At 43.3% G+C, this 20,277-nt stretch overlaps 2 protein-coding genes across 2 annotated transcripts in view; one reads left to right on the forward strand and one right to left on the reverse strand.

Moving 5' to 3' along the window:
* The window catches only part of SREK1IP1 (SREK1 interacting protein 1), a 192,970-nt gene that overhangs the window by 105,236 nt on the left and 67,457 nt on the right, over positions 1–20,277 (forward strand). The window lies entirely within an intron of this gene.
* The window catches only part of CWC27 (CWC27 spliceosome associated cyclophilin), a 134,865-nt gene that overhangs the window by 60,882 nt on the left and 53,706 nt on the right, over positions 1–20,277 (reverse strand). The gene's annotated exons all lie outside the window — the stretch shown is intronic.

A 20,277-nucleotide genomic window follows, 5' to 3' on the forward strand; every position in this document is an offset into this window, starting at 1 on the left:
TCAAAACTCCCTAACAAATAATACCGTATTTGCAAACATTTATTTCATTCATATTTGATGGTTTACATGAGTCTTTCTCTCTGTTCCCCTTAGGGTTGTCAGCACCGGCTTGGGAAATACCTGGCAATTTGGGGGGTGGAGCTTGATGAAGGTGGGGTTTGGAGAGGGTAGGGACTTCAATGCCATAGAGTCCAATTGCCAAAGCGGCCATTTTCTCCAGGGGAACTGATCTCTGTCGCCTGGAGATCAGTTGTAATAGCGGGAGATCTCTGGCAACCACCTGGAGGATGGCAACCCTAGTTCCCCTTCTCAAGTTCAATTTCCCCCTTTCTTTCTTTGTTGACTTGAACCATACATTTGCCATATATCTGTAGCAATGCCAACTATAGCCAACCGTAATCAAGTAAGTGTCTTATGAACCTATCATCTATGCAGGACGCTGACTTGAGGAATGACAGCATCAGCTAAGGGAGCTTGTTCTGAGCAAGCCAAAGTCCGCTCAGCCCTGTGTTTGCCTGGCAACTGAGGGCAGGGTGTTCTGCTCCCCCCAAAAGAAGAAAGGAGGGCAAAACGAAATCTGCTCTGGCCAAGCATGAGTTGCTCTGGGACAGGAGACAAGGGAAGAACATAAATTCTGAATGAGAAGCCAAAACAAGCATTAAATAACACAACCAATCATAAGAAGAACTTCATTAGTATCACATAAACAGCACGGAAAACCACCTTGATTCTCTCCACAGAATTATAACCCACTCCAGAATGGCAAATGAAGCTTTACTATAGAAGTGAAGAATGGTTTGGTGGAGGAAAGCAGCTATCCTGTCAGCATGGGACAACAAAATTTCACTTCTGTTTTTTACTCTATAAGTGTTGATGAACAAATCAATGACTTCATACCCCAGGATCATTAGTCTAGCACAGTGGTTCCCAAAGTGGGCAGTACTGCCCTCTGGGGGGGCGGTGGGATTACCTAGGGGGGCACTAAGAGGCACCAGAGGTGGGCCCCTTCAACTGTGTTGTTGGATAGGGGGGCGCTGGGGATGAATTTGTGGAACCAAGGGGGCGGTGGACCGAAAAGTTTGGGAACCACTGGTTTAGCACTTTCCCCAAGTATCCAGTTCACAATTCTACATAAGCTTAAAGATAACTCAAGAGCAAGCAGCCAAGTCTGAAATAGCTGATGAACTGAGATGCACTGACAGAGATTGAACAGGAAATTCCTACACTGTACCTGACAGTAGCTACTTTCTCCAGATTTTCGTAACAGTAATTCCTCATCAAGTCAATAAACAAGAATACAGGTGACAAAAGGCAATGTAGGCAGATGATTCTTACTTCTTTGCTTCCATTTGAAGCTGAATGAATGATTCTTTCTCATAGCAAGTCTACTCTCCCATGTTATCCCCTAACAAAATGTGTAGCATGTTTTATTAATAAAAGAAAGAGACAAAGGAACGATTTGTTAGAAGCAGCCCTCTACAAAGACTCAAATGTCTACTTCAGGAATCTTTACCATGTCACAGGTCCATGTGGCTTGAATCTCTGCATTCCTTTCACCTGCCTAGATGGGAAATATAATTGGGTGAAAACGCACGGTCGCTTTAGCCTCCTTTATTCCCTGTTTCAGCCAGGATTCAGCCAGGATCGAACGCACATTCGGCGAAACGCATGCGTTCGATCCTGGCTGGATCCTGGCTGAAACAGGGAATTAAGGAGGCTAAAGCGACCATGTGTTTTCGCCCATTATTTCATTAATAAACCGCAGGTTTTATCAGCTTGATTGTTCAAAACTGTTTCAGCTTATTAATCAAATAATTAATAAGATTAATTTTGAGACCCTTCAAAAAAAAAATTATGACTTGGAGACTCAAAGGAGCTTCATACACAAACGAAGAAGCGCCCCCCGCTGAATATAGTCTCATGCCAGAGGGCTGGCTTGAGAAGGGAACTGAGTATACTGAAGTATTACAGTAGGCCAGCAAGGTTTTGCTGGGCCTGGAGAATAGCTAAGTTTCAGCATGGTGCTGTGGTGGTATTTATAAACCTACCTGAGACAGGGTTTTCCTGAGGTATGAGCTGTGTAAAAACTAACATCCCACAACTCCTGGTGTGTGTTAATATTCAACTCAGTAGGGTGTGTGTGTCTGGAAATAAACTTTGTTCTTATTTAAACAGCAAATCATCTCTCAGTTTTACCTCAGTTATCAATCCAGGCTTGGGTAGGTTATACTCAGCCCCACGTCCGACCTCCTTTGAACCCAGTTTTCCCTCTGTCTTCTTAATTTTCTGCGGAGACCCCCAGTATAGTAGGGCAGGTGAGAAATTATATTAGATTGCTAGCCCCCAGGAAATCTGTCAAAAACCTCTACTAGCTGCACAGTGACACCTTACTGAGCATCTTACTGAACAGGTCTTGTTTCGGAGCATTTTAGATTAATTTGGCAGGGCTAAGGAAGATGAGTTACTTACAGCCTGGAACGAGGCCAAGCCTTTGCTCTTTGTCAAGTACTTATTTTGTGCTTTTCATTGTCAAGTGCTTTACAAATATTAACCAATACTCATAATGGTCCTTGGAGGCAGACATTCTCCCTGCTGCAGTGAGGCAACTGACCCACAGAAAAATGAAATTATTTGTACAAACTGTGAGACAGTAGGTTTTAAGGAATCATCTAGCCACTGAAACAAATGCTTTACGGATTTCTGCATGGTATTAAGCCCAAAGAACAGCTGTTTGGAAAATGCATCAATCCAGTTTATTGAACAGGACCTTCTGGTTCTGTATAGCAATTGTTTGGGTTGTTGTAATTAGGAGGGGCGGAGAAAACGGATACACTTTTCTAGTGACTGACTTCGGCTTTCTAATAAAAGTCTTTCTAATAAAAGTCTTCAACGCAAGAAACAGAAGAAGTTGGGGAATCGATTGACTGATCACAGACATGGTTTGTAGTCCATTTCAGAGGATTATACAGTAATATATATATATATATATATATATATATATATATATATATATATATATATATATATATATATATATATATATATATATATAATGAAGAGCAGTCCATATGCGAGGATTACACACACGCACAATCTGAAGAGCAGCAAATTTAATACAAAAGTGAGACTGATGAGCTGTCGTGTGTGTTCTTTAGCTCATCTAGGGCTGAGTTGTCTTGGAAAGTCATCTCACTTTTTTGCATCTTAGTTTCCCCCATTTGTATATAAAAAAGAGTGTTGCTGACTGGATTAGTCCTCTCAACACGTAAAAAGACTTCTAGTATTAATAGCACAGGGTGGACCAGCCACTAGACACTGCAGCACACATGCTGTGCTTTGCAGGCTGAAGTCACTTCCACTAAGAATAAAAACCTTCCTTGTTATGATCCTGAACTCACAAGAACCAAATGTTTCAAAAGCAGGTTTCAACAGCTTAGCAAGGAACAACATATTAATATCCCATGACATGTGGGACGTGCATTTGAGACAGAGCAATCCAGTCTCGTGAACAGTAAGTTCTGGAGTGAAGTTGGTGAGGCTGGCTGGAAAGACCCAAGAACTGCTGCTGCAAAGACTGTCTTAAAAAACAAAGTAATGAGAAATGCTAAATTAATAAATGGTAATCCACTGCCATTTTAATTTCACCTGCCTGCTTACAGTTTCCTTCATTATAAATTTTTTCTGGAGCATTTTATGCTCAACAGCTGTTACTGTGATTCTTTAAACTACGTCAAATCTAATGAGGCGTACTCAGAAAAAGTACTACAGTAAGGTTTGCAATTAAAGGATCTTTCAGTATTATCAGAGGGGAAAATGGTGCAAATACCTTAGATGCATGCCTTTTTATATCTTGTGGTAGTATTTCTTAGAATCATAGAATCATAGAGTTGGAAGGGACCACCAGGGTCATCAAGTCCAACCCCCTGCACAATGCAGGGAATTCACAACTACCTCCCTCCCACACGTAGTGACCAGAAGATGGCCAAGATGCCCTCCCTCTCATCATCATTCTTCATACAAATCTGAAAATACTTTGCACCTTACCTAGTTTAAGGCCATGATCTTACTACTGTTCAATTAAGTCACAGCAAAACCAACTAGATTATGTAGACAATGAGAATGCAGGATGGAGCATGCTTAACCACAGGGCCCATGTTTCCAGTTTCCCCAGGAAGCCTGATGGTTTTAATCCTGTTACACTGCCTTAAGCTCCTTGGAGGAAAAGTGGGTAAAATCTATTTAAAAATAAATAATATTCCTTGAGAACCAACGAAGAAGGGGTTCTCAATGATACAAAGAATGTACTCTAATACTATTGGGTTGGATCCAGCCAGCTTTCCCCCATCAAACTAGTCCAATTATCCTTCTTAGTGCTGTTTCTGTCCCATGTAAAGAGTTAAAAAAAAAACCACCTGGAAATTATATTATGTATATGTCTCGTAAAATATGTATAGATAGAAATGAAAATGATTAGCTATAAATCTATACTGGAAAAGTATAAAACAAAATCTAGTGATTATAAATAAGTTAGTATGAATGTTAAAATAAGAATTTAATAACAGTTTTAATTTAATAATAGTTTTTTATGTAAGTGCATGGTACATATATCGTGAGAGTGAATGTTTGAATAAAAAGCAGCATATTTAATGTCATCAAGCTAGAATAGCATAATTTAGGGAAGATTACAAGACGGAAACAAAATTCTATATGCTCACCCAGTTAAAGCTTGTTTTTATATATCTTAGATTTTATGTCTGTATTGTGTTTTTTTTTATGTATTCTATGTTGGTTTGTATTTTTATGGATATGAAATTTTTAAAAAATTATAAAGATAACATTCTGATTATATGTCTCCTCACGTGGTGGAAGGTATATTGTAATTACAAGTAATTCAAGTGATACTGTGGAGTGTGAAGGTGAAACTGAGGATCTCCAGTGGAAGAGTGTTACATTCTGTTGAAACAGATGAGTGGACAACCTTGTACGACTGCGTATCTGTCACAGTCCTTTGGAATTGCTAAAGGTAGTGTGTCAGCACTTTCCGGGGTGTAAACAATGTAAAGGAGAGAAATGCTATCTTGTCTTTAAATGTTCACAAGTATTATAAAAATAAAATTTCATATAAACTTTGAATTTGTTTGAATATAACATTTAAACCACATTTTATATATTTTCCTAATCAGCTATTTTGGGTCAAGTATTTGTTAGTATTGGGACATAAAATTAACATTGTGTACTTTTCATTTTTTGTTTACTAAACATAAATAAAAATAAATATTAAATCAGATCACACTCTGATTGGTATTGGAATTTTTTTCTGGAAAACTTTTTGACTTGTATTGTTCCGCAGAACTCAAATTACCGCTAGGGTTCCCAACTGCACAATGATGGCAGGCAACTCACCGGGCTGCCTGCTGTCCCTCGGCCGGCTGGCAGGTGGAAGTAGGCCAGCTGGGGGGTGGGGGGAGGTGAACTGCGTGCACGATGCCAGAACTTCCAGGTTTACCCTGGAAATAACGGTGATGCTCTATCACTCCCCCCAAAAAACTCTATGGTTTCCACAGAGTTTTTGGAAGGAATCGCTTGAGTGTCCCGTGCGATTCCGGGTAAACCCGGAAGTGCCGGAATCACACAGCACGCAGAACGCTCACCCACAGACCTGGGTAAAAAAGGTTCCCGCCAAAGGCCAGGTAGGATCTGGCAACCCTAATTACCACCTGCTTAACAAGGAACTTCATGAGCATTATTCATGTTTAAGGATGCAGGAACTTGCACAGCAGACAAGATCACAAACCTGTGGCTTTCTCCCCACTTCTATCACATTGTTTTCTAATTCCGTAATCTGCCTCAAAGTCTCAACAAGAAAAGGTGGCCAATAAATGAAGTAGATAAACAAGCTCTTAATCAGAGTTAAAACATCAGCAGTTTTACCACCTGCAATGGGCAAGTGTAAATGTATAGTAAAACAAACACAGATATGCAAATAGGAATGAAAATAATTTATTATATGTCAATACTCCAAAAATATTTCATTCTAATTTTATTACATAGCATTACGCATACTGTAACAATACTAATATATCCCTATGAGATAGAATTCAAATATTATCTGAGTATAACAAATCTTAAAACCTGCAGCAACAAATAGCAATTTGATGGTGATCATGTCAATAATATTCAAATTCACAAACAACTCAGCATCAAACTACCTTGGTGAAATAGGAAAGTATTACTACACTGCTCATAAGAAACTGCATCATAACAGAGGTGACTGGCTCAAATTCTTAAAATAGGACCTCTGAAAATAAGGGCACAAATGGCTTATTCATAAAAGTCTTGCAAATGAAATATAGATGGAAGTGAGGGACACAGCAGAATGGAAACCTCGGCTTTTTGACAGATGGTAACAGACTGACCACAAGAGTATCCTTCCTGTCTACTATTTCTACCATCTACAAGAAACTAAGGCGAATTTTTTCCCTGACCACTTGAGCCTCTCCTTGGAGCTCTAAACAAACTTCACCAACAAAAAGAGCTTAAACTCACAGCAAAGTCCACTGTTCATTGTGCAGCTGCAATACATACAGAGGGGGAAGTAATAATCAGAGGTGTGAAAATCCCTGGAGACTCCAAGTGCCTATATTTTTTTTTTATGGTGGCACCCAGGAATATGAATCACTTTTCCAGAACTGGATTATAAGGAAATTACTGCAACACCACACTCATGCTTTAGTCTCAAGTGTACAGATGAAATGCAGGGAGAAGGAAGGCAATATTTCAATGACATGGTATTTCTCAGTTTTGAAAACAAGTACAAAATGTTTGCAAGTCCATTAAAAATGTCACCAGCTTGCCCATGCTCGAGTATCATAAGTCTGGTTAAAAATTGGGTCATATAAGCTGCTTGCCTGGAAGGAACAGTTACTAACCTATAATGAACAATGGCTATTTGGTACTTCTTGTGTCCGGCCACTTGGTACTTCACACATGATGCTTTTCCTGTGTCAAAAGATCCATGTAGGCAAAAATAATTTATATTTTCACAACAGTGTCCTCCTAATGCATGCTAATACATTTCAGTGTGGTGTGGTGGAAAATGCCATCAAGTCACAGCTGACTTATGGTGACCCCATAAGGTTTTCAAGGCAAGAGACTTTCGGAGTTGGTTTGCCATTGCCTGCCTCCACCTGGGCTGAGAGAGTTCTGAGGGAACTGTGACTTGCCCAAGGTCACTCCATGTGAGGAGTGGGGGATTGAAACCGGTTCTCCAGATTAGAGTCCGCCGCTCTTTCCATTACACCATGCTGGCTCTCCAAGGGGTACTGCATCTGTTAAAAAGGGCTTTAGCTCACAAAATCTTATGCCTTATTCAATCTTTTAGGAGTCATAATCTAAGACAGGTAGGTGTGTTATTCATGGACACATTCCTGGAAGACAGGTCCATTGGTGGCTACTAGCCACAGGGACCCTCAACATTGAGAGGCAGTAAACTTCTGAAACTCAGTTCTAGGAGGCAACATCAGGGGAAGGCTTTGGCCTCTACGCCCTGTTTATTGGCCCCATAGGACAACTGGTTAACCATTGTGTAAAACAGGATCCTGGACTAGATGGACCACTGATCTGATCCAACAGGGCTCTCGTGTGCCAGATTTGTTCCTTTACTGTTTATTTATTTACTTCATTTATAACCTGCCCTTTCTCCCCAATGGGGACCAAGAGTGGCTTACATCTTTTTCTCTCTTCCACAACACTGTGAGGTTGGAGGGCTTTAAGAGGGGAGTGGACATATTCATGGAGGAGAGGGGTATTCATGGCTATTAAGTTAGAGTGGATACTAGTCATGCTGCATACCTATTCTCTCTAGTATCAGAGGAGCATGCCTATTATTTTGGGTGCGGTGGAACACAGGCAGGATGGTGCTGCTGCAGTCGTCTTGTTTGTGGCTTCCTAGAGGCACCTGGTTGGCCACTGTGTGAACAGACTGCTGGACTTGATGGGCCTTGGTCTGATCCAGCAGGGCCTTTCTTATGTTCTTATGAGGTAGGTTAGGCTGAGTACCGTATTTTTCGCTCCATAAGACGCACTTTTTTCCTCCTCAAAAGTGAGGGGAAATGTCTGTGCGTCCTATGGAGCGAATGTGTGTGAATCTGGCCCCCGGGGAGAAAGGCAAAGCTGCTGAGAGGCCCTGGGAGCCACGGCCGACCCCCAGCCGCGGCAGCCCAGAGCAGAGCCGGCGCGCCCCGGGAGCTGGCTAGGAAGCTGCCAGCCAGCTGGGGGGCAGGAGGCCCCTCCCAGCAGCCGCCCAGCGCAGCTGGAGCCGGGCGCAGAGCCCACGTGCCCCGGGAGCCGGCTGGGACGCTGCCAGCCAGCTGGGGGGCGGGAGGCCCCTACCCGCCACCGCTGCGGGAGCCCGGCACGGAGCCCACGCGCCCCGGGAGCCGGCTAGGAAGCCGCCAGCCAGCTGGGGGGCGGGAGGCCCCTTTCAGCCGCCCAGCACAGCAGCAGCGGGGCACGGAGAGCTGTCCACGTGCTCAGGGATTCAGGGTGCTTCCCCATTCAGGCGTAACATCCCCCCCCCTCGTGCAGTCGGGGCATTCAGGCACCAGCCGCCGCACAAGTCCCCAGGGCGGGTCTCTACCGGTGCCCCTCTTGGGGGGCAGGGAGTCCGGCCAACCCCTTTCAGACCCCAGGGTCCCAAGCGGCTTCCCAGGGCAGAGATGCAGGGGCAGTACACCATTTGATTCAAAATATTTTTTTCTTGTTTTCCTCCTCTAAAAACTAGGTGAGTCTTATGGAGCGAAAAATACGGTATGTCTGAATGGCCAAAGGTCACCCAGGAGGCTTTTATGGCAAAGTGGGGATTCAAGCCTGGGTTGCCCAGATCCTAGTCCAAAACTCTAACCACACACTCTAGTCCCAGCTGCCAATCTAGAGGCAAGAGGAATGTGCGACTGGAATGACTGTTGTGATAACTGATTTACCAGCAGCCTATTTTAGGATTAGTAGTGGAGGTCTATCCACTGTTCTTAATCCCTTCTTTGAAGCGTCCCTGCAGTAAAAATAACTGTTGACAAAGTGCTTGAGACCTGAATAAATTGCATGTGATTACAATTGTGCAACATAAAAAACTCTGAGGCTAAACTAGCATTGACATCTTAGCAGACAGTTTTATTAAGATAAGTGTTTTCTAGCAGATACAGTGAGTGACAAGGAGAACTCCCTTGCCTGTTATTTCAAGAGTCAAGCTTGCTGAAGACATCTGACCAAACCTTGAAAGGAATATTGCAGTGGAAGCTAGCATGCATCTAAAACAGAGGTCCCCAACCCTACTGAACATTCAGCAATTCTGAAATTTTGAGAAAAGGCAATCGGCACCACTACAGAATGGCTTCCATGGGAGCCGTCCCAAAATGCTTGGAAGGTCCAAGTCAAGTATCCTCCTTTGATGGGGGCTGCTATTTTTAAAGAGGCACTCTTCAGGTCTGCTGAGGTGATGCCTCCTGAGTCTAGTAGTAGTAGAATCATAGAATCATAGAGTTGGAAGGGACCACCAGGGTCATCTAGTCCAACTCCCTGCCCAATACAGGAAATTAACAACTACCTCCCCCCCCACATCCCCAGTGACCCCAACCCTCCCCCCGCCATGCAGGATCCCACAATCAAAGCACTCCCGACAGATCGCCATCCAGCCTCTGCTTAAAGACCTCCAAAGATGGGGACTCCACCACCCTCTGTGGCAGGGCATTCCACCGTCAAACCGCCCTCACCATCAGGAAGTTCTTCCTAATGCTTAGGTGGAATCGCTTTTCTCTTAGTTTAAATCCATTACTCCGTGTCCTAGTCTCTGAAGCAACAGAGAACAAGCTAGTTCCCTCATCAACATGACATCCCCTCAAATATTTAAACATGGCTATCATGTCTCCCTTCAACCTTCTCTTCTCCAAACTAAACAAACCCAACTCCCTAAGTCTCTCCTCATAGGGCATGGATTCCAGACCTTTCACCATTCTGGTCGCCCTCCTCCTCCAACTTGTCAACATCCTTCTTAAATGGTGGAGCCCCAAACTGGACACAGTATTCCATGTGAGGTATGACCAATGCAGAATACAGTGGTAGTATTACTTCCCTTGATCTAAACACAATACTTCTATTGATGCAGCCCAGAATTGCATTGGCCTTCTTAGCCGCCATATCACACTGTTGACTCATGTTCAGTTTGTGGTCCACTAAGACTCCCAGATCTCTTTCACATGTACTGTTGTCAAGCCAACTCTCTCCCATCCTGTACTTGTGCCTTATGTTGTTTCTGCCTAGGTGAAGTACCTTACACTTCTCCCTATTGAAATCCATTATTACTTATGGCCCAGCTCTCCAGTCTATCAAGGTCATTCTGAACTCTGACCCTATCCTCCGGGGTATTAACTACCCCTCCTAACTTGGTGTCATCTGCAAATTTGATTAGCATGCTCTCTATCCCATCATCCAAGTCATTTATAAAAATATTAAACAGTACTGGTCCCAGGAAAGACCCCTGTGGCACCCCACTGGTCACTCCTCTCCAGGATGAAGTTGTGCCATTAATGAGCACCCTTTGGGTTCGGTTGGTCAACCAATTACCAATCCACCTAACAGTAGCAGTGTCCAGCCCACATTTTACTAGCTTTGTTTCAAGAAGTTCATGGGGGCCTTTATCAAAGGCTTTACTGAAATCAAGGTACAGTACATCTACAGCATTTCCTTCATCTACCATACTTGTCACTCTTTCAAAAAAAAGATATGAGATTAGTTTGGCATGACCTGTTTTTGAGAACCCCGTGTTGACTGTCAGTGATCATGGCATTTCTTTCTAAGTGCTTACAGACCGTCTGTTTAATTATCTGCTCTAGTATTTTACCTGGTATTGATGTCAGGCTGACTGGGCGATAATTGTTTGGGATTTCTTTTCCCCCCTTTTTAAAGATGGGGACCACATTTGCCCTCCTCCAGTCTGCTGGAACTTCTCCTGTTCTCCATGAATTCTCAAAGATTATTGCCAGTGGTTCTGAAATAACTTCAGCCAGTTCTTTTAACACCCTTGGATGCAGTTCATCTGGCCCTGGAGAGTTGAATACATTGAGAGTAGCCAGGTATTCCCGTACTATCTCAGTGTCTACACTATGCTGCAATTCCCCTATTGCGTCCTCTGTTCTATTATTCCCAGGTTGAGCACTATTCCCCTTTTGGGAGAAGACTGATACAAAAAAGAAATTAAGTAATTCTGCCTTTTCTGCCTCCCCTGTTAATAACTCACCGTCCTCTCCACGCAATGACCTGATCATTACCTTGATCTTTTTGTTATGGACATAACAAAAAAACCTTTTTTGTTGTTTTTAACTTCCCTGGCTAGCCAGAGCTCATTCTGCACTTTAGCCTTCCTGACTTTCTCCCTACATGTGCCAGCTACTTGTTTGAATTCCTCTTTGTTGATTTCTTCCTTTTTCCACTTCTTGTACATGCCCTTCTTAAATCCTATCTCATCCAAACGTTCTTTAGATATCCACCCTGGTTGCCTCAAACCTCTACCTTTTTTTCTCCTCGTGGGAAGTGACTGAAATTGAGCCTTCAGTATCTCCCTTTTTAGAATTTCCCATCCTTCATGTACTCCCTTCTCATTCAATATTCTCACCCACGGGATCACACCCAGCAGTTCCCTAAATTTATTGAAATCAGCTTTCCTAAAGTCTAAAATACATGTTTGACTATTTCTTGCTTCTCCTTTCTGCTGTATAACAAACTCCAGGAGAACATGGTCACTCCCACCCAAAGATCCCACTCCTTCTATCCCATAAACAAAGTCATCATTATTGGTTAAGATCAGATCCAAAATGGCTGTTCCCCTTGTCACTTCCACTTTTTGGACTATGAAGTTGTCTGCAAGGGAAGGGAGGAATTTGTCAGACCAAGTTGTTTTGGCAGAGTTAGCCTTCCAACTGATGTCAGGATAATTGAAATCTCCCATTACTACTATATCTTTCTAGTAGTAGCAGTACATCTTTCTAGTAGTAGTAGCAGTAGTAGTAGTAGTAGTAGAGGAGTTGGTTTTTATATGGCGCTTTTTCTATACCTTTAAGGAGTCTCAAAGCGGCTTACAATCGCCTTCCCCTCCCCACAACAGACACTTTGCAAGGTAGGTGGGGCTGAGAGTTCTGAGAGAACTGTGACTGGCCCAAGGTCACCCAGCAGGCTTCATGTGGAGGCGTGGGGAATTAAACCTGATTCTCTAGATTAGAGTCTGCCGCTCTTAGCCACGACGCCACATTGGTTCCAGAAACACCTTCTGTTCCAATGAGATAGAGGAAAGCCATGGCTGGCTCTTTATTTCTGAGAAGAGGCACTTTAGAGAGAAAGCAAGTGGGTCTACACTTTACCACCAGCAAGCAGGGTACTCATTTTATCAACCTTGGAAGAATGGAAGGCTAAGTCAACTTTGAGCCGTCTACCTGAAACTGACTTGTCAGGACTTGAACTCAGGTCATGAGCAGAGCTTTGACTGCAGTACCACAGTTTACCAATCTGTGCCATGGGGCTCACTTTGGATGCCTCTTAGGAAGGAAGAAAACAGCTGAACCCCTCCTAAATGCACACACCTATGAATGAGTTATCTGCAAGTGCAAACTAAAACTCCATACCCTTTTGGATAGTTGAGTTGAGAAATTAATTCTCAGACTGAGAATTGCTCTGTTCTGCAGTTTCCCCCCCTGAAGAACCCATAGGGTTATAGTCACATGCCTATGCTTTCTACCATGCTCCTTAGTGTAACATTTATATAATATTTTTTGAGAGAGAGAACAAACACAACTCTGAAAGTAGATCAGTATTACTGAGAAGTACTGCAGTGTAGAATATGCGAGCCCAGGTGTTGAGTCTACAATATTACATTATATTGGTTTAGTATGCCTAGGACAGCCTAATAGTGAAAACTAAGCACAGTTTCACATTTCTAACTCCATTGATGTCAATGACTGTACACTTCCTCAAGCCATTTCCCTCCCATATAGTTTATTTGGGCACCATTTCCCAAATAATCTATCTTGCCTGCACTTTCACTGCTAGAAGATTCTTCCCTGTCCTCCCCTTACCCACTTCAACACTAAGTGTCATTAGTGATTCCAGCTAAGTAGCCTCTTCACTAGTACTACGTAAGATTTTCAAGCAACATCTCTGTTCCTTTAATGAGCACCCAGAAGTATTAGCTTTAATCCTCTGAAAGGCAGTTCCGCACCCAAAGTATAATATTGCACTGCTTTTCAAAACCCTCAAGTTTCAAAAGTGACTTGCTATGAAATGTGGGGAGCTGCTGTTCAGCTTTAAAAAAAGTCAAAGATTCTGTTAGATTTGCAGAAATTTGCACAGTTCTCTAAGACTATGGCACAAATAAATGAGCATTCTGAAGAGAAAAAAAAGAACCACCACCAAAATGCATTAACTTAATTAACAGCAGAGTATAAGCCTATACAACAAATAACTTCTTGTTACACGGATACAACACTTGCTGTTAGCTTTTGCCTGCTGTTCCCCAACATCTGACAAGAATTTACAACAGATGGAAGTGATTCTTCACCAACAGCACACCCTTCAAGTTAGCCAGTCTGCTGACTTAATCACAAACATACCAAATGTGTTGAAACAATAGCCTTGGAAAGGGTAGATGAATATGGCCTCAGCCTTCTTGTGGCCCTGGAATCCTGGAAAAGACACCAAATCCTCACTACTACTGTGAACATCTTGATTTAATGTCGGAGCACATTATGGTTTCATTCCAGATTCCCTGCATTCCGAGACACAAAAAGGGCACAATACTTTTCTTCCCAATTCCTTATCTGGATCAAAATCTTACTATGGGAGCTACTTGTGCGTAACGTACATATTGAACATTTTATTAGCAAAAATGGACAAACGTCTGAAACAGGGTTGCCAAATCCAGGTTGGGAAACTCCTGGAGATTTGGGGATGGAGGCTGGGGATGTCAAGGACCTCAGTGGGGTACAATGTCAACAAGTCCACCCTCCAAAGCATCCATTTTCTCCAGGGGAACTGATGTCTGTGGTCTGGAGATGACCTGTAATTCCAGGGGATCCCCAGGTCACCCCTGGAGGCTGGCATCCCTATTCTGAAATGTGATAAAACCAAGTACCGGTTAAGCAACCACACTTTCTGGAAGACCAGAGAAGTCAGTTTTATACTATGTGTGTGTACACATACACACCAAAACAAAAATCCAGAGTTTTCACAATGAAGTTAACTGAACCAATGCTGCAGTGGTTCTACTGAGCACAGCTTGGACATGGGGAAGGCCAAGTTTAAATCTTAGCACAGCCAGAAGATTCAGGGGATGTCTTTGCATTTCAGCCTAACCTGCCTCCATAGAAGGGAGGATAAAATGAGATGTCAAAAGTCTTGAGTACAGAATATGTGACAAAAATGAATAATACTTTGCTTTTAAACTAGAATTCATAAACATAGCCACCAGATTTATTCTTACTGGCCTGCCCACAGTAATGTCTAGGGCAGTGGTGGCGAACCTATGGCACGCGTGCCAGAGGGGGCACTCCGAGCCCTCTCTGTGGGCACAAGCGCCATCGCCCTAGCACAGAGTTCGCCAAAGGGATGCGGGGTTGGGCTGCTCCCCTCCCCCTCTCCTCGTGCGCCTGAGGGCATTTCTCACATCACCCGCCCCTCTGCCCAGCAGCCCAATGGGAGCGCTTCCTCCCTCCCCTGTCACATGCGGCAGGGTGGCTCACATGCCAGGTGGCTCACATGTGGCGTGAGGGTGCAAAAATCACATTAATTGTTCAAAAGCATGCCAACTCTTTTACCTTTCAATAAAAAGTTCAATAAAAAGTTGTTTGTATCATTGAAAGCTCTGTTACTGTGTTTTCTTTTAAGACAAAAGATGTTAATGTAAGAGCTGTTTTTTTCTAAACTAAAACCTCAGTATTCAGGTTAAATTGCCGTATTGGCACTTTGCGATAAATAAGAGGGTTTTGGGTTGCAGTTTGGGCACTCGGTCTCTAAAAGGTTCGCCATCACTGGTCTAGGGCTTTCTTTCTTTTCCTTTTTTTTAAATGGTAAAGCTTATATGCATGGTTGTACAGAGATAATTCTTAGTTACCACAGAGGCATAATCCCATATTTATCCCATCCTTCCTCCAAGGAATTTACACGGATAATTTACATGGTTCTCCCACCTTCCTTTCATCCCGACATCACACCTGTGAAATATAGTAGGCAGAGAGAGTGACTGACCCAAGATCACCTAGGGAGCTTTATGGGTGAACCCAGGTCTCTTGGGTACTAGTCCAATCGCTGCACCATACCAGAATTTGGTAAAAAAGTAGAATCCAGGAGCCAACATTTTTCAGAGGATAAAATGAAGGGTAAGCAACCCCATGTATGCTACCTTGATCTCCTTGAAGGACAGGCAGAATGCACAATGAGCCAGCTAGATAAAAGGATAGATCTATCAGTATAGCAACGCAAATGTACTCATGCTGAATTATCAGACTTTGAGACAGTAGGAAAATTTGGCTCACAAGAACTACCAGACCCTTTCTAAAGAGAGGCATTAAAATGTTTAAAACAAATATACTAAACTTTCCTAGAAAGAACTCAAAGAAAATTGGGATTCAACACCTTCTTCTAGTTTAAAAATAAATCTTTATGAAACCTTAGAGTATGCTATTGAAATCGGCAGTGGGGAGGGGGGGGGCTGTGTGCAAGCACTGAGGAAAACCACAAAGCAGCTCCAAATACTTGCAATATTTTTGTATTATAAGACTCTTATTATTCATTACTTCAGGCACTTTTAGCCACATTATCTTTGGGCATTTAATCAAAGGTATAAGTGGTTCATTTTACTGGAAAGAAAAATGCCAATTGTACTATTGGGAGAGGCAAGAAAATGTTACACCAAGTAAGTTCCCTTATCTAATTTTGTTAATTTAACATAACTTAATCACTACTTTTTTTGCTTATTAAATATATTATAACAATATTTTTATATGGACTGACCAGCCCATTTTCAATGTTTTTGATATTGCCTTGTCATATACTACAGGTAAATGGCCAAGTCTCAACCAAATGCTTGGAACTTTTAAAGAATCTTGCCATGAAACAATCCAGCCTTTGTTAAGTGCAGCAGCCTCCTAGCAGAATTCTTTTAAATGAAATCATTGTGTCTGTTTATTGAACTTGTAGAATTGTACCAAACTTTTACAAAGTGCATTACATTTAGGGGACAGACAAAATAAGAACTGAGTAAAATGAGTTTCACTTCAGACCATGACTGAGTTGCAACAGTTTTCATCGGCCGTAACAAGACAGACAGGAGCTCTATAAACCACATAATTAACCATTTCTTTGTGGTTTGGCTTTGTTCTTCTTAATACTGTTACACTGAACTGTTACACAGATCCTAACAATGACAACTTAATCCTGAAGTGCCTACAAACAACTTCACCATCAGCATCTTGCATTAAGGTTGCCAGGTGCCGGGTGGTGGTGGGCAAATCCCGACCAATCCACCCCCCTGCCCGCCAACCAGTTGAGGGTTGGCGGGCAAACGTGCATGCGTGCCTACACACCGCGGCATGTCACTTCTAGTTTACACCCGGAAGCGCCGCATTGCGAGGGGCGTTATACCACTCAAACTGTGAGTTTGAGTGGTAAAGGGCCCCTTACAATGTGACACTTCTGGGTGTAAACGCATCGCAAGGGGCCTTTTACCACTCAAACTGGGAGTTTGAGTGGTAAAAGGCCCCTCGCGATTCAGAACTTCCGGGTGTAAACCGGAAGTCTGAGTGGTGAAAGGCCTCTTGCAATGCATTTATACCCGGAAGTGCAGCATCGCAAGAGGCCTTTTACCTCTTGCCCCTCGCAATTCAGTGTGCGTGCGATCCCCTCAGCTCTGCCCCAAAAGCCTCCTGCCAGAGGAGAGGGGGGACCTGGCAACCCTATCTTGCATATACCCAAATCTCTTTGATGTAAACTGGTGGGGGGAGTCTCACAGATAATATCTCCCTGTAACTTTGCCCATTGCTGTTTAACCACCCATTGTTCTTTAACCATGCCTGCTTAGCTTCAATTCTACATTTGTGGTTGTGCCACATTTAAAGAAACAGGCCATTTCCACATGGGTTATCTGCCCCAGGTTAAATGCTTTTGTGGAGCGGGTTTTTTCCAGCTTCCCCATAGCATCCTGGTGCATTTGTACACCTCCTGGGGCTTCTCCGGCTTTTCTCCAATCTTTCTCCAATCTGCTTTGCTTGATGTTTTTTGAAAAGAACGCAGTAAAGCCAGGATGGCTGCTTTGTGGGTGGGAAAGTCTTTTCCCCTGCACCTGTGGCAGCCATGTCCTCAACCCAACACTGGGGGGGGGGGCTTTTAGGGGATTTTTTTTTAATCACCAATTTCATACTGCGGCATCAATGTTCTTTTCCTTTATACCTCAGCAAAGCTGGAAATTCACTGAACCCTTTCCTCATATAATGGTATAGCAATATAATAATATGAAATTTCTGATTTTAAAAAATTGAAAAAGCCCCAGTGGTCAAGTGGAAGGCTGCCGTGCTTCTGTATCAGCAGCCCGCCAGTAACGGGGAAACCACATAAGCGTCTTCCTGTGTGGATCCAATAATAGGCTGGAGGAAGTTCCTGCAGACTAAGGAGTCTTCCTTCAACTTTGGTTCTTCAACTGGAGGAAGGCTTCAGATGTTGTGTTGCTGAGTAGTAGGATCCATGCCAATAATTTATATTAGGAAAAACTGAAGTGTTGTACCTCAGGTGCAGAACTGAAAACAGCCTTGCTGAATTTGGCCTAGTTTCCATCTAGTCTGCCACCCTGTTTCCCATAACGGCTACCAGATATCCTTGGAAGGCCTACAGACAGACACACGGAGGCAAAAGCCCCTCCTACCCGCTTTTGCTCTCCCGGCAGCTGATAGTCCCTGGGCCGGTATGGAGCTCTGTCATGCACCCAGCTTCCTAAATCTGTGATAACAGACTGCAGACCGTCACCGTTTACAGAAAAGCACTTTGTACATACTCAGTCAAGGACTGTAGCCTGTTCTCAGACACCCAGTGCTCCCAAAGCCATCCCCCAAAATTTCCAGGATTTCCCCCCCTAGAAGTTGAAAACCACGTGAATAAAATTATAACTGTGTCTCCAGCATATATTTCATGTTTTACTCTCACGTATGACATGTAATATGTTAAGTACCATCACAAGCACATTCCTGCTTTTCCTCGTAGCTTGCCTGAGTGTTAACACAGTAGAATGGACTATATAGCTTCAGATCGCAGATGGAGAATGATGTTTTGGAAAGCTCTCCAACATTAAAAAAAAACCTCCCTATAAGTAGAGAAGTACCACGGTAAGCAGAAAATAGGATAGAACTTTCCCCACAGATGTTTTTTTTTTTTAAATTTGCAGAGAGCTTTAATGTGGACAAATATTTTTAAAAATGTTTCTTCCAGCCTAAAGTGGTGCACTCTATTCTACCACTTCAGCATTCTGTCGCTTCATTCTGCTATATGCATAGACCAGGTCTTCCTCAGCCTCCCACCCCTCCCCTCTTCCCAATTACAGTAGTTTCTATGGCTTCACCAGGCAGTATCCATTCACTTTCAAAGCTACCTTTATAGTAACTCAGGCAATAAATGAAAAGCTGACTTTCTCAGGAGCTCTCTTCAGATGGTTGAAGGAAGGAAGAATGAAAGCATGGGGGTGAGGGGAATGAAATTGCCGCCTGATCGGTACGCATTATTTTGATCACTTTCAAGGAGTCCCTGCTTCAGCTGTCTTTGGACAGAGAACTGTAGGCATCCATGTAACATTAAGATGGAAAACTTGGGAGACTGAGCTTGCTGCTATGATCATGCCCCACTCCCAGCGTGGTGTAGAGGTTAAGAGCAATGGACCCTCATCTGGAGAACCGGGCTTGATTCCCCACTCCTCCACATGAGCGGCGGACTCTACTCTGGTGAACCAGGTTGATTTTCCCACTCCTCCACATGAAGCCAGCTGGGTCACTTTGGGCTAGTCACAGTTCTCTCTGAACTCTCTCAGCCCCACCTACCTCACAAGGTGTCTGTTGTGGGGAGAGGAAGAGAAGGAGATTGTATGCTGGTTTGATTCTCCTTAAAAGTCAGCATATAAAAACCAACTCTTCTTCTTCTTCTTCCCAACACTTTCCTTCTACTCTTTTTGAATGTCTGAAGAGGACTAGAATGTTGAATCGTGAACTAAAGCCCACAATTATTTGTAATCGCAGAATTCACATAGTCCTGAATATAAGGAAATTAGACAATGAAAACCCACACAAATTATGGAAGAAGGAGAAGAGTTGGTTTTTATATGCCGACTTTCTCTACCACTTAAGGGAGACTCACAATCACCTTCCCTTCCCCACAACAGACACCCTGTGAGGTAGGTGGGGCTGAGAGAGCTCCTACAGAGCTGTGACTTTCCCAAGGTCACCCAGCTGGCTTCGTGTGTAGGAGTGGGGAAACAAATCCAGTTCACCAGATTAGCCTCCGCAGCTCATGGGGAGGAGTGGGGAATCAAACCCAGTTCTCCAGATCAGACTCCACCACTCCAAACCACTGCTTTTAACCACTACACCATGCTTCATTGAGCTATACATACCACATATTTCAGTGGGATTTATGCATGCTTAAAAGACCACGGTTACACAGCCCAGATAACCCACAAGAACCAATGAACTCTGACCGTGAAAGCCTTCGACAATATCATGCTTAAAATGTTATGTTGACCTGACCTGGATGGCCAAGACTAGTCCGATCTTGGAAGCTAAGCGGGGTAGGCCCTAGTTAGTACTTGGATGGAAGACCACTAGGAAAGTCCAGGATTGCTACACAGAGGCAGGCAGTGGCAAACCACCTCTGTTAATCTCTTGCCTTGAAAACCCTACAGGGTTGCCATAAGTTGACTGTGACTTGGCGCCACTTTCCACCACCAATGTGTTCGTGTACTGAATGCAATCCAGAACACAGTTCAGTATGTCTAAAGCCTACAGAAATCAAAAGGGGCTTAAGCATGCACTTGACTGTGCCCCGCTTTTTTTTTTTTACTGATACATCCCACTGTATAACTGACCGAAATCAGGAATTATTGCAGATCAAATGGGAAATATTGTCGAAGGCTTTCACGGTCAGAGTTCATTGGTTCTTGTAGGTTATCCAGGCTGTGTAACTGTGGTCTTGGTATTTTCTTTCCTG

The sequence above is a fragment of the Euleptes europaea genome, chromosome 4 (assembly GCF_029931775.1).
Source record: "Euleptes europaea isolate rEulEur1 chromosome 4, rEulEur1.hap1, whole genome shotgun sequence".
Taxonomy (NCBI): Eukaryota; Metazoa; Chordata; class Lepidosauria; order Squamata; family Sphaerodactylidae; genus Euleptes; species Euleptes europaea.